The following is an 11,277-nucleotide window of genomic DNA, read 5'->3' as shown; positions in this document are numbered from 1 at the left end:
AAAGCAGAAGCATTTGCTGCATTGGAAGGGATTGAATGGGAAGTGGAGCATCACGTCCAAAATATACAACTTGAAGAGGATCGTATCAATGTGGTGAATTCAATTAATAGCAAGATATGATCAGTAAAATTGACTACAAATAATATTATTAATGATTGTTTAGAACTTCTTAAATCTATAACATAACACAAAATGATTTGTTTGGTGTCTACCAATTTTTGGTCCGGACACCGCTAAAAGACTAAATTGTCCCTACTGTTTTCCGTTTCTGTGAGGTATTCCGTAAATATCTGAAAAACAATGGACGAAACAGAATCACACCCCCATACCAAATGACGCGATTGTCCCTCCGTGTTTTCGTCACTCCTTCTTTTTGTGTCGTAAATGTCAAAGTATCGAGGGGTAATATATATAACAAAACACTTCTTCTTCTGTATTCACTTGCAGAAAATTTCCCTTTCAGAAGAAAAACAATTCTCTTCGATCTATTCTCCACTGAGATCTCTTCGTTAAATCTCCATTCCTCTTCTCAATCGAAATTATTTGTTCAACTAATCTTTACTAGGTTCCGAATTTAGGGTTCAGGATTTTGATTTGATCGAATATTCAATCATCATCTAACCTGTAACCCTAAACTCGAAATTAGGTGAATTGGTTGAATTAGTTCCACGTTGATTACTTTACGAATCATCAACCATATGTTTTCTAACTCGAAGTTTAGATTTGGAAAAAAATTCTTATCGATGAACTATTTGAGGTAAGATTAATGGCGCATATGATGATTTAATTTTTGGTATAATTTCCACATTTTACAGTAGCATGATTTGAATTCGAGTCTCGCTGCTGTTAAACCCTATTAATTTCTCCATTCTTGAGACTTGAAAGTTGAATCAATGTTCTAACTTGCTCATGACAGTGAATGTAATGGGATTTTGAAATTTTTTTTATGATGTAATTTCCATGGTTAGATTAAATGTTTAGCAAGTTCCAACAATTGTTGATGGTTTGTTTTCATGATGAATCTCCGGTTCAGGTTAATGCTTTTTGCTGGAGTCGAATTCAATTGTTTTGGAATAGATTATCGGCGATGTTTATGCATAGGGTAGTAAAGATAGAAATTGAAATGTTGCAGACCCCAATCTGGGTAAGATGGTAGTTTATGGCGCTTCTTATCCTGCCATCTCCATGGTACGTACTTCCCTTTCTTATTTATGTTTTTTTTTTTTTTTTTTTTTTTGTTTTACATCTTGTAGTGTGTAAACCAGAGATATTGAGATTATTTTAGTTCGTCTGGTTCAAGGATTATAAGAACTGGTGTATATGTATTACAGGGTTCAGTGCCATAACCCCCTTATCGTCTCAGGTTTGACTAAATTATCAGCTATTGGATTCTTGGTTTTAAATTGGACTTTTCTGCTTTCTTGACTCAGGCTTGTCCTTAAGGGCAGGATACTAGCCTAAGAGCAACCACAGTCACGACTAATATTGGGGACTACACCCAAATTTGGTCCGAAAGCGCAGTAGGACGGACCATAGGTATATTTAGTCTGGAAAACTAAGGTTTGAGACTAAATGTAGTCGTCAACCCAGACTAAATCAACATATAGTGGGGCGTAAGTATTGAGAGCATGTGCGTTTAGGCGAGAGTATACTGACCGTTTCATTTTAGGCGTAACGTACGAGAGTTGAGTAGAGATAAAATAGGTGTCTGAATGAGGCGCACTTATAAAACCCGCCGGGAAATATATATGCAATACATTGTGAGGCGCTAATATAATGTTCGCCTGGTGTGGGGGCGATGTTTTAATGTTCGCCTGATGTAAATCACACCCCACTACATGAAGCTAATAAGTCAGCCCCTCAACAGGCTTGCTTTCTATCTCCGTGTCACATCTGGCGTGGGTAATAAATACGCCTCACATTAAGCGGCCACAATACCTGCGTTCCATTCACACGGATACAATACATGCGCCTCACCGTCAAGCGCCCATAATATGTGCGTCCAGCTTCAAGCGTTGTTTTAATGTCCGCTAGACTAAATTTTAGTCGTTTGCCATTGCGGTTCACCTCAAAAAAAGCCAAGTTTTTTTAGCTTTTAGTATGGCATTTGGTCTTTAGTCCCCCTCATGACTGTGGTTGCTCTTAGGTGTTATAAAAATGCAGGGAAAGGGGAAGAATGCATTTGGCAGGACAGCCATTAGTCTTGATTCGGGTATTTTTAGTTTCTAAACACCTCTATCCCATTATACATTTAAGTGAAATTTCTTCTTTTATAAAATCCCAAAGTTACTTTAATTGCCGCTTTATAGGCATGTCTTAGTGGATAAGTTTTTTTCTTTTTCATGAAGCTTAGTAGATAAAAGCGTAATCAAAGAGCCTATGGTTTCACATATCGGTAAAGCTCATCTTCTTTGCTTATAAATTTCTTTTGAAAATTAGTTTATAAAGTATACTTAGCACTTAAGGTTATAAAAAAAATCCACCAATACATGTTAATATGCTCTTAGTCTTGCATTTAAGGTTCAAGGCATCAATATTCGCTCTTTGTGGTTGCTAACTAAGAACCAATAGGTTGCGATGGTTTCTTTGTATGTTTTTTTTTTTGTTTTGTTTTTTTTAATAATCAAAGGCCTTCAACAAGGCTAATGGTCTTCCTCAACAAAAGGCCGAAGCCAAATAGGAGGTGCGGACCAGTATATAGACGACTTGTTTGTTTTTGCCCATTTGGCTAGTTCATGAGCAACAGAATTACAAGTTCTAGGTTGAAAGAGAAAATACAACCACAAAGGGAGGAAGCAAAAAATTGGATGTCTTTAAAAATAACATCAGTTCTTGCATTCCCATCAAAAAAGACCAGCAGAGAATTGAGAAACCAAGTCTTGTGCATCACTTTCCAATATGATATGTGTAAGCTTTAACTCCACAGCTTTCTTTAAACCAACCCATATAGCTCTAGCCTCAGCCTCTTCAGTAGAATCCACTTCAAACACAATGGAAGCACAGAAAGAAGCCTTACTGGAAAAGTCTCGCATCACAAAGCCTGCACTATTATCCTTAGTAGAGTCATCAAAAGCACCATCAGTATTACACTTAATTTAGCCAAAAGTAGGGGGCATCCAGTGGTCACCAAAGGAGATGTATGGCTAGGTGGGTTGGGGATTCTAACTTTAACAGTGAGAAGCATGGCCTTAGCTCTATGAATTACAGTAGAGTGAGTTTCCTGTAGGTTTCTAAAGACTAAGTTGTTCCTACTAGTCCATAAAGACCAAAGGATGGCAACAAAGAGACAATGATTATCAGTAGGGATTCTGGTGGGAGGATCAATTAACCAGAAATTCAACCAATCAATCATAGAGCTAGAAGAGAACATAGAGGTATTAGCACAAAAGGAGGCAAGGCTCCAAACATAACTAGCAAAGGGACACAGAACAAGAGCATGCATAACAGATTCACAAGGATCAGAGCATCTAATACAAGAGACAGAGTGCATAGGCATCCTAGTTTGTAAAACAGACTTAACAGGTAACACATTTCTAGCAGCTTTCCAGGTAAACAACTGAATACGGTGAGGAGCATTAATTTTCCAAATGTACTTCCAAAGTTTGTTACTAGGGGAGGGTTCACACCCTCTTAATCCCAAGTAAGCAGATTTAGAGGAAAATCTGCCATCCTTTGAGAGCTCCCAAGCCCTCCTATCAGGAGTGCATAGCTGGTTTAAGGGAATGGTGATGATCTTCTGAACAGAAGCATCATTAAAATGGGTGTTTAATTTAACTAAATCCCAAGATCTAGTAGAACCATCAATGAAGTAAGAAACTTTAACACAAGGGTCAGGAGGGACCAATGGGTTGGGGGTTGCAGAACCTAGAGTAGGGATCCATTTATCACACCAGGGGTCTATAAAGTTTCCATCTCCAACAATCCAAGAGATGAAGGGTTTAATCATTTCTTTAATGGTATAAAGGAAACGTCAGGTCCAGGAACAATTATCAGGGCAAGAGGCATTAAGAAAGTCAGTTCTAGGAAAATACCTGGCTTTCAGAACTGTACCTAAAAGACAATCATGACTTTCAATAATTTTCCAAGCATTCCTAGCTAACATAGCTAAATTGTTAAGCTCAGCTTTCCTAAAGCCAAGGCCCCCTTCAGATTTAGGAGAACACAAGGTATCCCATCCTAGCAGGTGAAGTTTTCTATCCTTAGGATCAAGGGTTTCTCCCCACTAGAATTGATAGAGGTGAGAATCCATTTTTTTGCAAAGGTGCTTGGGGATAAGAAAAGCACCCATCTGGTAAAGAGGGATAGCCTGGCCAACATGTTTAATCAAAGTAGTTCTAGCTGCTTGGGAGAGGAGCCTGTGGAGCCAAGAAATAATCCTAGCATCAATAGCTTGAAGGATACCCATATGAGTCTGGATTTTAGAAGCCTCAAAAGCAATAGGGGTACCAAGATATTTCTCCCCTAAATCTCTATTGTGAGTATCCAAAATGTTAGACAAATGATTCATAAGAGGAGCAGACAACTTCTTACTGAATAAAATACCAGATTTTTCAAAATTTATTTTCTGGTCAAAGCAAGACAGTATTTTTGAAGATAGTCCTTGATATTTCGAAAATCTTTTTCAGTGGCTTTAGGAAACAAAAGAGAATCATCAGCAAACAAGAGATGGGTCATACAAAGGGCATTTTTACGAACTCTAATACCTTCCACAAGACCTTTACTAGTCAAATGGTTGATATAAGCTAACAAAGCTTCAGAGCAGATGATATAGAGGTAAGGAGATAGGGGGTCACCCTGTCTCAAGCCTCTTTCAGGTTTGATAAGACCAGTGAGACTACTATTCAACAAGACAGAATAAGAAACAGTGAAAACACATTGATGGATTAAATTAACCCAGTGCTCAGACAGGCCCAGTTTAAGTAAAACTTTGCTAAGAAAAGACCATTCTAACTTATCATAAGCTCTAGACATGTCAAGTTTGATAGCAGCAATACCATCCTTCTTCTTGTGATGGTTAACAGCATAAACAACTTCATTAGCAAGCAGGATGTTATCAGAAATACTTCTCTTAGGGAAAAAAGCACTTTGGTTTTGAGATATGATGTTATCCATAAGGGGTTTCAGTCTATTGGCCAAGGTTTTAGAAAGGATTTTATAGATGAAGTTACACAGGCCAATGGGTCTATATTGGGAGACTAATTCATCCAAAGGAACTCTGGGGATTAGAGCAATGTTGGTGGTGTTGAAAACCTTAGCTAGGTGGCCAGTTCTAAAACAAGTTTGTGTCATATCTATGACAACTTCTCCAACAATATCCCAATTTTTTTGGTAGAAGAGGCCAGTGAAGTCATCAGGGCAAGGAGTTTTTTTACCACCCATTTGAAAAACAGAATTTTTTATTTCCTCAGCAGTTAGAGGAAGGTTTAACAAAGAGTTATGTTCAGGGGAGAATTTAACATGCAAACAATCTAAAATTTCATCTTGAAACTGATGAGGTTTGGAGGAATAAAGATTTCTAAAGTAATATCCCTGTCAGTGACCACTTCTCCTAGAGAATTTTTAATCCAGCTGATGGCATTCCTTTTTCTCCTAAAGAGAGTGGCCCTTTGGAAATATGGAGAGCTTATATCTCCTTCCAAGAGCCAAATCTCCCTAGATTTTATCCTTCCAATAGAGCTCCTCAAGGTTATAAAGATACTCTAGTCTAGCTCTTAATCTAGAGGTAGAGGAGGAATCATAAGGGTTATGAATTTGGAGATCAAGCAGATCATTCCTAGTGGTTTTGATGTTGGTTTGGAGGTTACCAAAAGAAATCTTGTTCCATTCCCTATGACCTCTCTTAGTATTGAAGATCTTAGCTTTAAGTTTAAAAGCATGAGAACCAGTAACATTCACAGACCAAGAATTAACTATAATGTCCCTGCAAGTAGGGTCTTCCATCCACGTGGCCATAAAATGGAAGGGTTTTGGCAGGAAACTAACTTCAAAATTAAAACCAATATGCATGGGACAATGATCAGAAGAGTCCCTAGGCAGATTATTAACACAAAACTTAGGACAAAGAGATTCAGCTAGGGAATTAACAAAGCATCTATCCAATCTTTCAAGAATAAGGTCAGGACCTTGTTGCATATTAGACCACGTAAATCTAGAACCAGAAAAACCAGGATCATGTAAATCAAACACATTGCATAAGTCTCTAAGATTAACAAAATCAATATCATCAAGCTTTAGACTCCCCCTTTTATCTTCAGTACCTAGGAGAGCATTAAAATCACCTATAAAGAAAGTTGGTTCATCTATTGGTATAGGTAGATGCCCCTATTACTAGTGGAGATAATATTAAGCACTAGACCACCACTTCTTCCAACACAAGGCACATGAGCAGTACAGGGGAAACCCATATTTCTCAATTTTCTAGCAGCAAAATCATTTTGCATTTTAGTTTCAGACAAGAAGATGATGTCAGGATTAACATTCCTAAGGAGGATACTAAGTTCTTTATTAGCATATTTCTTGCCTAGACCACGCACATTCCGTTGAACAATATTCACATTATTAAAAGGGAAACAAGAAATAACAGGATGAGATGAGGAGGAGATAATGGGAGTGGGAGAAGAAGGAACCTGATTGGCAGAATCTTGATTCCCATTAGATTGAGAATTGTTATTTCCACCAGCAGAGATAGATCCTTGGGTAGCATCCAGGTTCAGATTAGCAGCCTCATGAGAGGAATTGTTGCGGACACCATTATCATTTGAAGCAGCATCAGTGGGGACAGTGAAGTTTCCAAATTCATCAAGAGAGGGATGGGTATTGAAATTTTATTGAGATAGATTAAAGGTGGAGATGTCCCTCAATTTGGTGATAGGAGGGCAAAGAGTAGAATAATCTGGTTCAGAGTTATCAATTTTGAGGGGGTAGAAGCCAAGTCGCCCAAGAAGGGGAAGAAGATCTGGTTCTTTTTCTGTGCTCAGTACGAGGGTTAATTTTTCTCTTCAAATTGTACAAAGCATCATGCTTAGCTGCCATAGAAATAACTGCTTTTTGGTCGGGGTAGCTACCGTTTTGAACCTTCTGGCCGAGTTGCTGGTGTGGATCGGTCCTGAGTTACTGGAATCAGGAATTGGACTCAGAGTTGGCAGGACTTCATCTTGGTTATGGACTTTCTTCAAAATAAGAGGTAGTCCATTAACCAAGGGAATGAGTTGCTTGGTTTGGGTAGCTCCTATTTCATGAATCTTGAGAGAGGTAGATCTGCTACCAAAAGGGGCCATATTGATCAAGTTATTAGGAGACTCATGAGTTGACAATGTGAAATTTTTGACAGACATCTGCAGATTTTCCTTTATCCATTAAGCCAGGATAAGTTAACATTTGACTTTGAGAATCTGGTACTTCTTCAGCTTTAGTAGGTCGAAAAATAACTGCAAGGATGGTTGCAGTAATTTCAGGAAGCTGTTGAACTTGAACAGATGCCATCACGAGTCTTGAAACTGGTGGGTATCTAACATTTGAAGCAGAAGAACTAGCTTCCTTTATAAGTTTTGCTTTGCCAGCCAGGTAGGACATACCACATCTCTATGATTAATGACACGACTGTTAGAGCATTTCTCGGTCAAACTCGCATGCGTTGTTATCTCAAGCATGTTTGTCAATGTTAGTGATCAAAACTATAAGTCTTGATTTCTAGCCTACTATAGCTAAGGTCTCGGACTAGGATAGAAAGTGTAGTTGAGCTCAAGAACTCCATGAGAATCATCATACAAGACGAAGGACTACTCAAGGAACTGGTGGATCTTCATCGACTAAAAGGTATGTGAAGACTTGAATTTATCTATCACTCAAAAGTCTATATACTCTATCTCCTATTCTTGAGACAAAAGTCGTTTTGGTATATAAACTTTGATTATACACATTTGCTATTTCGAGCCGAGTTTATCTCGCCTATCTATTTCTCGAAATATGTGTTGGTAAGCTTTTGCTTTGGTAAAGTTCATCTTTACCTAGTGACGAAAGTCATGTTATGTTTCAATCACTTTGAAAATTGCTCTGACGAAAAATGGTTTGTGAATAACAATTATATAACATCCTCTGAGAATGTTTGAATGATTGAAATGAGAGTTTAGATTATATAACCATTGGTGGATATAAGCATTGTTGTGGAAACACATATATGTATAAGTCCTTATTCCTTAAACCGAAGTTTGCGAACTTTGTTGATCAAGAGAACCGGAATAGTGGCGTGAGCTAAGTCCGCGAACTGGCGGAAGTTCTCGACCCGAGAAAATCTGATGGAGTTTGTGAACTCCTTCTGGGAACTTAAGTCCGCGAACTTGAGTTGGTTATATCTAAAAACGATTGTTTGTGAACTTATTCATATTAACTAAGGAATGCTAAATGCAAACCGTGGCTATATATTTCATGAACCGATTCGAGTGAATCAAATCGTTTTTACTTCGATTGTGTCTTGTGTAGTTACATAAGATTTCCTTGCAATTGAACAACTCTCTAACTAGTCATTTGAGTCATTTGAACTAGTTATGGTAAAGAAGAACATGGTTGATATGAAAGTGCTCATATGGCTAACCATTGGTTAACTATTGTTGAACCAACAAATGTTCATGTTTGGTTACGGTTACATAAACCCAAAATAATACATTTCATTTGTGTGTAACAAGCTAAGTTTTTGATCTAACGGTTGAGAAATATTAGCTTGAATCTAATCAGGTTTTCATCTAACGGTGATATTGAATGCTTTGTTACCAAGCTAACATTGATTGCAAACCCTGATTTGAAAGACTATATAAGGGAGAACTCTAGCAACTGGGAAACCTAATCCCCACACCTTACGTGTGATACTAGTTGTGTAAGCTAGAGACGATTCTCCTTTAATCTTTGGTTTCTTTTCTAAACTAGGTTAACGACTTAAAGACTTCATTGGGATTGTGAAGCCAGACCGATACTACTTTCTCGTAGTTGTGTGATCTGATCTTGCTGATTCTATCGCATTGAGTACAATCGTAATGATTGGCTTGAGATTGATATCTCCTATAGGCAAGATATAAAAGTAATCACAAACATCTTTGTCTCATCGTTTGTGATTCCGCAATATCTTTTTTCGCTGCGTCGATTAAGATTATTATGAGGTGATTGATAATACTAGGTTGTTCTTCGGGAATATAAGTCATGTTTATCAATTGGTTCCTGTGCACCTTGATTTATCAAAAGACGGAACAAAAAACTCGTAGGTGTATTCGTGGGAGACGGATTTATCTATTTTGTAGACTATTCTGTGTGATACAGATTTGTTTATTAAATTCTTTCACTTTGAGTCGTAACAACTCTTAGTTGTGGGTGAGATCAGCTAAGGGAATCAGGTATGTAGCATCCTGCTGGGATCAGAGACGTAGCAGCATAACTGTACCTTGGATCAGTGTGAGATTGATTGGGGTTCAACTACATTCCAGACCGAAGTTAGTTTGAAGTAGGCTAGTATCTGTAGCGGCTTAATACAGTGTGTGTTCAATCTGGACTAGGTCTCGGGGTTTTTCTGCATTTGCAGTTTCCTCGTTAACAAAATTCTGGTGTCTGTGTTATTTCTTTTCCGCATTATATTTTGTTATATAATTGAAATATCACAGGTTGTGCGTTATTCAATCAATTAGAATATCCGACCTTTTGGTTGTTGATTTAAATTGATTGACACTTGGATATTGGTCTTTGCTACCATCCAAGTTATCTCTCTAGTATTTGATAAAGACTCGCAGATTTCTATTTGCTTGAGTATATATCAAATCGAGAGATTGAGATATAAACTCTTTGATATACTTTTATCTAGATTGAGTCTGACTGTCTATTTGATTCTCTAGAAAGTATTGGAGTTTGTCCATACAGATTGCTAATCGAAATATTGGGTGTGGTTGTTGTACCCCCGCTTTTTCAACGACAAGAGTGACTAAAATTCCTTGGCACTTTGAAATACCTACATTCAATGAGAAAAGGTTCTTCTCTTTCTCTAGTGAGCAGCGGAATACCAGTTGGGAGAGCTCGATTGATTGGGATTCTCACATAGATTTTGACATTTTTCTTGAGAGGATGGCTGCCATAAGGATCTTTTGCATCAAGTAGTTCACCAAGGTTGAGAGTGAGCTGCTTTAGGTCTTCAAATTCAACAAATTATTTAGGAACATTGCATCAGATGAGCCACATCATTTCTTCATCAAATGAAATTTGAGCATTAGCAGGACAACCAGCTGGTGGAACCACACGAAGAACAATTAGGAATCCGCAAGCAAACCAAGGGCGTTGTTCATTAACTCTGATGAAGTCACTTTCATCTAAGAATCTTATCAGAACTTTATTTCTCAAGCCATTGAAGTTTGTAACAGTAGGGGTTTGCGATAATGGCCATTGAGAGCAGATGTGGTATCTTATAGAGGAAGTGGGTACTAAAGTTTCACTGCAGATGTAACCCACCATACACTACTTCAAATTGTTATCATTTTCAGCAAGAACAACTGTTTTATCAATGTAGACAGGTTCAAAAAGAGAAGCAGGAAGATTTTTAAGTAAAGAAAGCTTCTCAGCCATTTCAGAAGAGAGGTGTTGAATGGAGGTAGAAGAGTGAGCTTCACTAGTAGACTTGGGTTCCTCCATGTAATCAATAAATAGATTGGTGAACTGATGAGATAAGTATTTGTCTTCCCTCTTTGGATTGGGTGTAACAAAGCTATAAAATATTTGAATTTGTATATGGATTTTATAATGCCAGTTAACAATAGGTATTAGAAGAGAATGAAGACAATTCATAGAGATGTTCAGGGAAAAAGAGATATGAAATTGTCTAGAAGACGGAACCTTAAAGAAGGAAAGTCTGATCAAGAGGTCATATTTTTTGTTGATAACAGGGAGAAGAAATTGTGTAAGGTTCAGCATAGGTATAAGAAGGTCATGTTCACTAGCAATGGTGTTGGGAAATGGATCAGTGGTATTGGCAGAGCCCGTGACTGTGATGCCTTGCTGAAACCTCATGGATGTGAACATTTTTTAACAGGTAGGATAATAAGACATTTGCAATAAAGGTAGGCACCCAATAAAAATAATACTCCTTTAAGTGGGAAATAGTTTTATAGGATTTAAAGTACAAATTTGGACTATTGTTGGATTTTGAAGATTGCTGCAAATTTTGGATACTTCCAAAAGCAATTATGGTAGAAGGGGTGTAATGAAAGATGGTGTGAAATAGCAAAAGGTGAGTAGAGGTGGTAATGATGA

General features: G+C 37.7%; 1 long non-coding RNA gene across 1 annotated transcript; it reads left to right on the top strand.

Moving 5' to 3' along the window:
• The first annotated feature begins 434 nt into the window (after positions 1 to 434).
• On the top strand, positions 435 to 2,527 carry LOC113299990. The gene is made up of 3 exons (XR_003335350.1): positions 435 to 757; positions 1,034 to 1,188; positions 1,332 to 2,527. It is a non-coding gene; the product is annotated as an uncharacterized LOC113299990 (long non-coding RNA).
• Positions 2,528 to 11,277: the final 8,750 nt, after the last annotated feature.

Source organism: Papaver somniferum, chromosome 1 (assembly GCF_003573695.1).
Source record: "Papaver somniferum cultivar HN1 chromosome 1, ASM357369v1, whole genome shotgun sequence".
In the NCBI taxonomy this organism is placed as follows: Eukaryota; Viridiplantae; Streptophyta; class Magnoliopsida; order Ranunculales; family Papaveraceae; genus Papaver; species Papaver somniferum.
Note: the sequence above shows the minus strand (reverse complement) of the source record. Positions and strands in the feature narration are given on the sequence as shown.